Below are 9,586 nucleotides of genomic sequence, written 5' to 3' on the forward strand. Positions count from 1 at the left end.
CCATTCTTTCTGGAGTGAAGTGGAATCTCAGTGTTGTTTTCATCTGCATCTCTCGAATGACCAGTGATGTTGAACATTTTTTCATATATTTAATTGCTGTTTTTACTTCTTTGTCTGAGGAATGTCTGTTCATTTCAGATGCCCGTTTTTGATTTGGGTCTTTAATTTGGGAGGTCTGATTTTTTAAAGTTCTTTATAGATTCTAGATAGTAGACCTTTGTCTGAGGAACAGCCCATAAAAATTTTTTCCCAAATTGTGGGTTGACTCTTCACTCTGTTGGTGGTTTGTCTTGCAATGCAGAAGCTTTTTAATAAGAAGAGATCACACTTGCTGATTGGTTATGCTAATTCACGAGCAACTGAAGTTTTGTTCATAAAATCTTTTCCAACACCAATGTTTTCAAGTGTTCCACCTAATCTCTCTTCCAGCGTGTTTAGGGTTTCTATTGAATATTTAGACTTTTAAGTGATTTTGATGTTAGTTTAGTGCAGGTGAGACATATAGGTCTAATTTTTGTTTGGAAGTTGAAACACAGTTTTTCTATCACCATTTATTAAAGAGGCTATCTTTCCTGCAGTGAGGGTGTTTGGCTCATTTGTCAAAGATGGAGTGCCTGAGTGTCTCTGGAGTTGTTTCTGCATCTTCTCATCTGTTCCACTGGTCATCAGGTCTGTTTCTTTGCCAGTATCAAGCTGTTTTTATCACAGTAGCTTTGTAGTATAGTTTCAAATTGGGGATTGTGACACCCTCTATGATGTCTTAATTAACTACAATTGATTTTACTATTCTAGGTGTCTTTTTGTTCCAAATGAATTTTTGGAATGTTTTCTCAAGGGCTGAGAAGTATGCTGCTGGAATGTCAACTGGGATTGCATTGAATATAAATACCACTTTGGAGAGAAAACAATTGAAAAATTCATTTGGAATCAGAAGAGATCTAGAATAGGAAAAGTGATTCTAGGCAACAGAGACATGAAAGGGGGTATCACAATTCGCAACTTGAAACTATACTACAATGCCACTGTGATAAAAACAGCATGGTACTGGCAAAGAAACAAACCCAAAGATCAGTGGAATACATTAGAAGATGCAGAAACAACTCCAGACATACTCAGCTACCTCATCTTTAACAAAGGAGCCAACCATCCTCACTGAAGGAAAGATGGCCTCTTCAATAAATGCTGTTGGAAAAACTGGATTTCAACTCACCAATGATTAAAACTGGACCCCTACTTTCACCATTCACTAAACTAAAATTGAAGTGGATTAAAGATCTAAATATTAAAACAGAAACACTAACTTGATGGGAGATAAGTACAATTCTCAAAGATGCTGGCATAGGAAAAGACTTAATGAACAAACACTCAGTAGCATGGAAACTGACAGAAAGAATCAGCAAATGGGATCTCTTCTTATTAAAAAGCTTCTGCACTGCAACAGAAACCACCAACAGTGTAAGAGACAAACCACAATGTGGGAAAAAAATTTTACCAGCTGTTCCTCAAAGGTCTACTATCCAGAATATACAAAGAACTAAAAAAAAAAAAAATCAAACCCCCAAATATAAAGACCCAGTTCAAAAATGGGTATCTGAAATGAAGAGACATTTCTCAGACAATGAAGTAAAAGCAGCAAGTAAACATGAAAAAATGTTCAACATCACTGGTCATCTGTGAGATACAAATGAAGACAACGCTGAGATTCCACCTCACTCCAGAAACAAAGGCTGCTATCAAGAAATCAACCAATAACAAATTCTGGCATGATTGTGGGGAGAAAGGAACCCTTCTCCATTGTTGGTAGTAGTGCAGACTGGTGCAACTACTGTGAAAATCAATATGAAGATACCTCAAAAACTGGTATTAGAGGTCCCATTTGACTCAGCTGTTCCTCTGCTGGGTATCTTTCCAAAAGAATTAAAAGAATCATACCACAGTGATATATGTGCACCCATGTTTATAGTGGCAAAGCATGTAATAGTTAAAACTTGGAGGGCTGGGGATTTAGCTTAGTGCTTTTGCTGCCTGCTGCACAAACGCAAGGACCCAAGTTCGATCCCTGGTACCAAAAAAAAAAAAAAACCACCAAAACTTGGAAACAGCACAATTGTCCACGAGGTGGAGACTGGATAAAGAAAATACGGTTTTTCTATAAAATGGAGTACTACTCAGCCATAAAAAATGAGAAACTTGGGCCAGGGATTTGGCTCAGTGATTTCGCCACCTGCTGCGCAAGCATAAGGACCCTAGTTCGATCCCTGGTACCAAAAAAACAAAAACAAAAAAGAAAAAGAAACTAGAGACATTTATAGCTAAATGGATGCACTTTGAGGCCATACTCTTAAGTTGTAAATACTGAATAGTTTCTCTAGTTTGAAAAATTAAAAGTGTAAATAAGGTTAAAAATGTAAAATTTGATAATGTGACATGGGAAATAAAGCTCTAAAGGAGTAGGGGAAGTGTGAAGGGTAGGGGAAAGGAAAGAAGGGAAAGGAAAAAATGAGAAAAGGAAAAAAATGGAAACAAAGTCTTTGTAAATGGGGAAGGGTAGAGGGGGTGTAGGGAGGGCAGGGGAATGGGGACAAAATAAGAACCAACATACATCATGTAAAGGTTCAAGATCCCAATGATGAATGCAACTGTATTTTATACCTAAAATGTACCAATAAACTTAATGAATAAATAGTTTGGGAAGTACAGCCATGTTAACTAAGTTGGTTCTTCCTACCCAGGGGCAAAGGATGTCTTTCCATTTTCTGATACATCTTTGATCTCTTTTCAGAGTGCTATAGTTTTCAGAGTAGAGATCTTTGATTTCTTTAGTTAGGTTGACTCCTAGGTATTTCAATGTTTTGGATGTTATTGTGAAAGGAATTTTTTGCCCCATTGTCTCTCAGTGAGACTGTTATTTGTGTACAGGAAAGCTACTGATTTTTGTGTGTTGACCCTGTATGCAGCTACTTTATTGAATTTGGTTATTAAGTCTAGAAGATTTTTGTGGAGTTCTTGGGTCTGCAAATTATGACAATTTGACTTCTTAATTTCCTATCTTTATTCCTTTTCTTTCTCTGGTCTAATTCATGTGGCTAATGTTTCCAAAACTATATTGAACAGGAGTGTTGATATTAGACATCCTTGTCTTGTTCCTGACTTTAGTGTGAAGGATTTGTTTTTTACCATTTCATATAATATAGGGTGGTGGTTTTTCTTTTCTTTTTTTTTTTAGCTGTTGGTGTTTCATAGATGGCTTTATCAGGTTGAGGTAGAGACCATCTATTCCAAACTTTTGTAGGATTTTTAAATCATGAATGCATGTTGGATTTTGTCAAATGGTTTTTCTGCACCTATTGAGATGATCATATGCTTTTTGTCCTTGGCTCTATTGATATAGTGTATTACATTTATAGATTTCCATATGTTGAACCATCCTTGTATCCCTGGGATGAATCCGAATTGGTCAGGGTGTATGATCTTCTTGATGATCTTCTGCATTCTGTTTGCCAGTATCTTATTAAGGATTTTAGCATCTATGTTCATTAGTGAGATTGGCCTATAGTTCTCCTTTTCGGTTGGGTCTTTCTCTGCTTTGGGGATCAAGGTGATGCTTGCTTCCAGGAATGAATTTGGGAGTATTGCTTCCCTTTCAATTTCACTGAAGAGTTTAAACAGTAGTGGGAAGAGTTCTTCCCTAAGAGTTCTTCGTCTTGTAGAGTTCAGCAGTGAAGCCATCAGGGCCTGGGCTTTTCTTAGTTGCTAAGTTTCTAATTACATTTTCAATTTTGTTGATTGATATTGGGTTGTTTAGTATTTTTAGCTCTCTTTCATTCAACTTTAGTAATTCACACATATCTAGGAATCTGTCCATTTCTTCTTGTTTCCATCTTATTGGCGTATAGGTTCTCAAAGCAGGTATTGATGATCCTCTGGATTTCTGCTAGGTCCATTGTAACTTCACCCTTTTCATTCCTAATTGCATGGATTTGGGGATTTTCTTTCCTTTTTCTGATAAGGTTGACTAAAGATTTGTCAGTTTTGTTTATTCTTTCGAAGAACCAACTCTTGGTTTCATTGATTTTTTGTATTGTTCTTTTAGTCTCCATTGTCTTCATTTCTGCTCTGATCATTATAATTTCCTCCCTTGTATGAGCTTTGGGTTTCTCCTGCTGTTCTTTTTTCTAGAATCTTTAGGTTCAGCATCAGTTTAATTTGGCTCACTCTGTTTTCCTAATATGAGTATTCACTGCTATGAATTTCTCTCATAAGACTGCTTTCATTGTGCTCCATAGATTCCAATATGTTGCACTGACATTGTCATTTAATTGGAGGAACTGTCTGATTTCTTCTTTAATTTCCTCTGTGATCCATTGGTTATTTAGATGTGTGTTGTTCAATTTTCATGTGTTTAATGAAATTCTTTTTTTTTTTTTTTTGGTACCGGGGATGGAACTCGGGACCTTGCACTTGCAAGGCAGGTGGCAGAACCACTGAGCTAAATCCTCAGCGTTTAATGAAATTCTTGCAGTTTCTTTTGCTATTGAACTTCAATTTCCTCACACAATGGTCTGATAATATACATGGGATAACTTCAATTCCTTTTCACTTACTTAAACGTGTTCTATGAGCGAGTATGTGGTCTATTTTGGAGAACAACCCGTGTGCAGCTGAAATCAATGTGCATTCTGATTTTGTGGGGTGAACACTCTACAGAAATCTATTAAGTCCATTTATTCAAGAGTTTGGTTCAGTTCTAGTATTTTATTGTTGACTTTTTGGCTATTTGATCTATTTGTGACAGTGAGGTATTGAGGTCCCACACTGCTGATTTGAGTTTTCATGTCTGTATTAGTTTTGTATAGTTGGGCACACTAGTGTTTGGTGCATATATATTTATGATTGTCAACTCTTTATCTTGGACTGATCCCTTTACAAGGATGTAGTGTCCTTCTTTGTCTCTCTCAGTGAGGATTGGTTTGAAATCCATTTGATTTGAAAGAAGATAGCTATTCCTGCTTTCTCCTTTGCTCCTGTAGCATGGAGTATTGTTTTCCACCCTTTATCTTTCAGTCTATGAGTTTCTTTTTTAACTAAATGTGTTTCTTGTATCCAGTACATTGTTGAATCTTGCTTCTTGATCCATTCTGCCAGTCTATTTCTTTTGCTTGTTGAGACCATTAACATTGATGGTTATAACTGATGTGTATTGACTTATCCTTGTCATGACTTTTTGTTTTTGTTGGATTCTCCCCCTTTGCATTTAATTTCTTGTCATACCTGATGTATTCATTCTACTAGGCTTCCTGGGGTTGTTTTCCACATTGTCTTTACCTAGGATACTGTTTAAAATTTTCAGAGTGCTGGTTTGGTATTCATGAATTTCCCAAGGTGTTCTTTGTCATGAAAGTAACTTATTTCTCCATCAATTTTGAAAAATAGTTTTGGAGAGTACATCAATCTGGACTGGAGGTTGTTTTCTTTAGGGCTTGAAATACATCACTCCAAGCTCTTCTTGCCTTGAGGGTTTGCATTGAGAAGTCTGCTGTGATTCTGATGGGCTTTCCTTTGTATGTGATTTGTTTCTTTTCTCTAACTGCTTGTAGAACTTTGTTCTTCTGTTGGGTTTCTAGAATCTTAACTATTATATGCCTATGTATAGATTTTTTATCACAACTAGTTGGAGTCCTATATACCTCCCTTATTTGTATGTCAAGTCCTTTTCCCCTACTTGTGATGTTTTCTGCCATTTCTTTTGTGAACAGTTATTTATGTCCTCTGGACACTCTGCTGTTTCTTCATTGACTCCAATCAGTCTTGTTATTCTTCTTTGCATGGTCTAGGAGCTGGTGGATTGATTTCTCAAGGACCCTTACTATTTTTAAGAAATATTTCTTTTCCTGGTCACTAATTGCAATCCTATCTTCTATATCTGAAATTCTGTCCTCACATTGGCTCATTCTGTTGCATAAACTTTCAATGGAATTTTTAATCTCCTGGAAATCTGTTTTCATCTGTTTTATGGATTCTGTTCCCTATGTTGGGATTCCATCATATTCCTCAGCTCCTCTATTTTTTTAATCTGTGTCTGCTCTAGATATATTAATCATGTCTTGTACTATGGGCACTATCTCTGCTGTTATATGAGAAATTATTTCTGATTTCATTTTTTCCAGGTCACCTTTCATTGCCAGTTCAGGAAGTCCAGTTGGTTGAATATCAGATTGTTCCATCTCATTTCCCTTTGGGGTTGCCTTAGGTGATCTGGAAGTCTGGTTTTGAGACTTATTTTAGTCTTCTCATTTCAACAGATGCAGCCTGTTGTGCCTTTGTTGAGGCAACTTTTTGCTCACCCAGTGACCTTCAGTTCTCAGCAAGCCACCAAGCAGCTTTTTCTCTGCTGCTCACCAGTGCACCAATTCCTGGGTTCAGAATGGTTGCCTTCTGGATCCCTGAGCTGACCTGTTGTCTGGGCAGGCTTCTGGCTGGGGGCTGTGTACACTTGAGATGGCATCTAGGTGTGTTTATGGCTAGAGCCTGTTCCCCTATGTAGCTGTTGTTTGAGAGGGCCTTTGGCTGGGGCCAGTGCACCCCAGACCCTGGTGTTTGAACAGGCTTCTGGCTAGGGTCTCTGTGTACTTACTGATGGTATCAGGGCGAGCAACTGGGTATTGCTTGTGTGCCTGTTCATCTCTTTTCCAGGCAGGCCCTTGACTTGGGCCTGTGAGCCCAAGTGTTAAGGGTCAGGGAAGGACCTGGTTGGACCTGCTTGAAGCTGCATCACTCTGGTCCACACTATTGCTCCCTGGGATCTGCACACACTTACAGATAGTACTGGAGCATGACTCTGGCTGTCGCTTGTGTGCCTGTGCAGCTCTTTTCCAGGTGGGCCTTTGGCTTGGGCCTGTGTGCCCAAGCTGCTGAGGTTGGGGTGGGGCCCTGGCTGTATCTGCCTGTAGCCATGCGGCTCTGGTTCACACCACCGTTCATGTTGAACAATCTTGTTAACCCATTTGTATTTCCTCCTTTGTTTCTTTTGATCATCTTTGGCTTGAAGTCCACTTTGTGTGTAAATAAAATAGCTACTCCTGCTTGTTGTGATGTTCCTGTTGCACAGAATATTGCTTTCCATTCTTTTTTTGTCTATGAATTACTCTTTTCACTTTATTAGTACATGTTTGTAGTACATAATGATTACATACATCATGGGCGATATGAATTTTTGTGTTAAATATGTTAGTTGTATACAACATACCATTGGATTTTGTTTCTTGATTTGTTCTGCTAATCTATATCTTTTGATTGGTGAACTAAGTCCATTTATATTCATAGTTATAATTGATAGATTTTTAAGGTAAGGTCTTACTATGTGGTTCAGGCTGGCCTTGAACTCACTATGTAGAACAGGCTAACCTCAAATTCATGGTGAACCTACTGCCTCAGCCTCGCAAGTGCTGGGATTACAGGCATGTGTCACCATGCCAGGAAATTGATAGGTATTGACTTGTTCCTATCATTGTATTATTTTCCTATTGCTGTTTTTGGTTTTTTCCCTTTCTACTTAAATTGTTCACCCTCAATGCATTCATTTTATTGGAGCTTCCATCAGTGTTAGCTTTTCTTTTTCTAGGATATCCTTTGAAAATTTCTGGAGTGTTAGTTTGGTGATTATGAATTTCCTTAGGTTCTCTTTTCTCTTTATCATGGAAATACCTTTCTCCATCAATTTTGAAAGATAATTTTGTGGGATATAAAAACCTTGGTTGGAAGTTGTTTTCTTTTAGAGCCTGAAGCACTTCATTCCAACTCTCCTTGCCTTTAAGGTTTGTGTTCAGAAGTCTGTTCTAATTCTTATGAGTTTTCCTTTATAGGCAATTTGTTGCTTTTCTCTAGACACCCTTAAGATTCTCTTGTGTTGGATTTCTGATATTTTAATTATGACCTATGCAGCTTTTTTTTCTGATCATGGCTAGTCGAGATTCTATATGCCTCACTTATCTGTATGTTATATTCTTTTTCCATGTCTAGAAAGTTTCTGCTATTACTTCTGTAAACAGATTTTTTTGTACGCCCTTTACACTGTCTCCTGGTTTGTTTTTTAACTAATACTAATAACTATTGCATTAGTCTTCTTTGAACTGTTGGATTCATTTTTCATGTTGTCTTGTAGTTTTTCAAGTATCTCTCATTAACTGATCATTGACCTGTCCTTTGGATCTGACACCGTCTTCATATTGTTCACTTTTGCTGCCCATACTTTTACGTGTGTTTTTAATCACCTGAATTTGTTTGGAATTTTTATAGACTCCCATTCTTTTCTATGCTGGGCATTTGTGTTTTGGATTTCTTTAGCTCTATTAGCTGTTCATTAGTGTCTTCTCAAGACACTGATCATTTTTTTCAGTAGGATTGTTATATGGTTGGTAATATCTTCTTTAAATTCACCAAACACTTTATTGAATGGTTTTACCTCCACTTATACTCTTTCAGAGCTTTCTGCTATACAACAGGCTTATGATTCCTCCCTGCTCAATGTCCTCTAAACTGGTTTTTGAGAAGCAGGGAGTTTGGGGAGGCCATTTGTCACCTTGTCTTTTCATGTTTTTAATTTTTTGTTTTTTGTACTGAGGTTTGTGCCTTGACACAGTGCCTGGTTTTGGGGGGAGTTTGCTACATTATTTTTTATGATGCTAAGGCAAGGCAGATACTGGACTATAGAGAAAGCCAATTGATAACAATAGCTATGTCACATTGGCTATAGTAGTAAAGTCTGCAACAAAAATGATGTCAAATATCAACTAGATATGGACAAACCCTAAGAAACACTTATGAACTGCCCTTGACCAAAGCAAAAAGGTCTAATTTTAGTGAAGCCACTTAGACCACCCAGATAGTGACCTATAGTAATTCAGAACACTATAATTTCTGCTAGACATTGGCACTGGTAAAAGAGCTCAAGGATACCACTGGATTAAATGCCATCTCCTTCAGCCCCAGACCCTCTGAAGATCATACTCACCAAACTGGGCCTCCGACCACAGGATAAAGTCCCCATGATATTCCTGTCCCAAGCCCCAGCCTCCCAGAAGACCCCAAGAGATCCCTGTTTAGTTCTCACCTTCTCCAAGACTGTCTTCCAAGTCTCTCTCTCACCCAATCTCTGTGGTAGTGTTACACTTCAGTCCTGGAACAAAACTCTACTCCTGGGTGATGGTCTCATAATCAGGTCAGTCTTTTGGTTGTCATCTCTGCTACCCTGTGCCATGGACACATGTGGGGGGTGGGGCATCTCTCCTTTCCTTCAAGGTGCATAAGACTCCTATGTCTGAAGTGGGGCAGGGTGGGGCCTCTCTATTCATCTGCAGGGCCCATGAGGCTCTAATGCCTGAGACAGGGGCAGAGCAGAGCCAGAAAAATTTCTTTTAGTATCTTTTCCTTGAGAGTTGTGGTCATATGGAGTTTCTGGCCTATATAAATAACACATTCTAATTTTTCTTTAATTCGACTGTGTTGGTACTAGGAAACTATTTCAATGAAAAATGAAAGACAAATAAATGAAAGATATCTCTTATGAATTGAAAAATAGTGTTAAAAT

The sequence above is a fragment of the Heterocephalus glaber genome, unplaced genomic scaffold (genome assembly GCF_053883595.1).
Source record: "Heterocephalus glaber isolate CG9 unplaced genomic scaffold, H.glaber_assembly_v1.0 deba00001761, whole genome shotgun sequence".
Classification (NCBI taxonomy): domain Eukaryota; kingdom Metazoa; phylum Chordata; class Mammalia; order Rodentia; family Bathyergidae; genus Heterocephalus; species Heterocephalus glaber.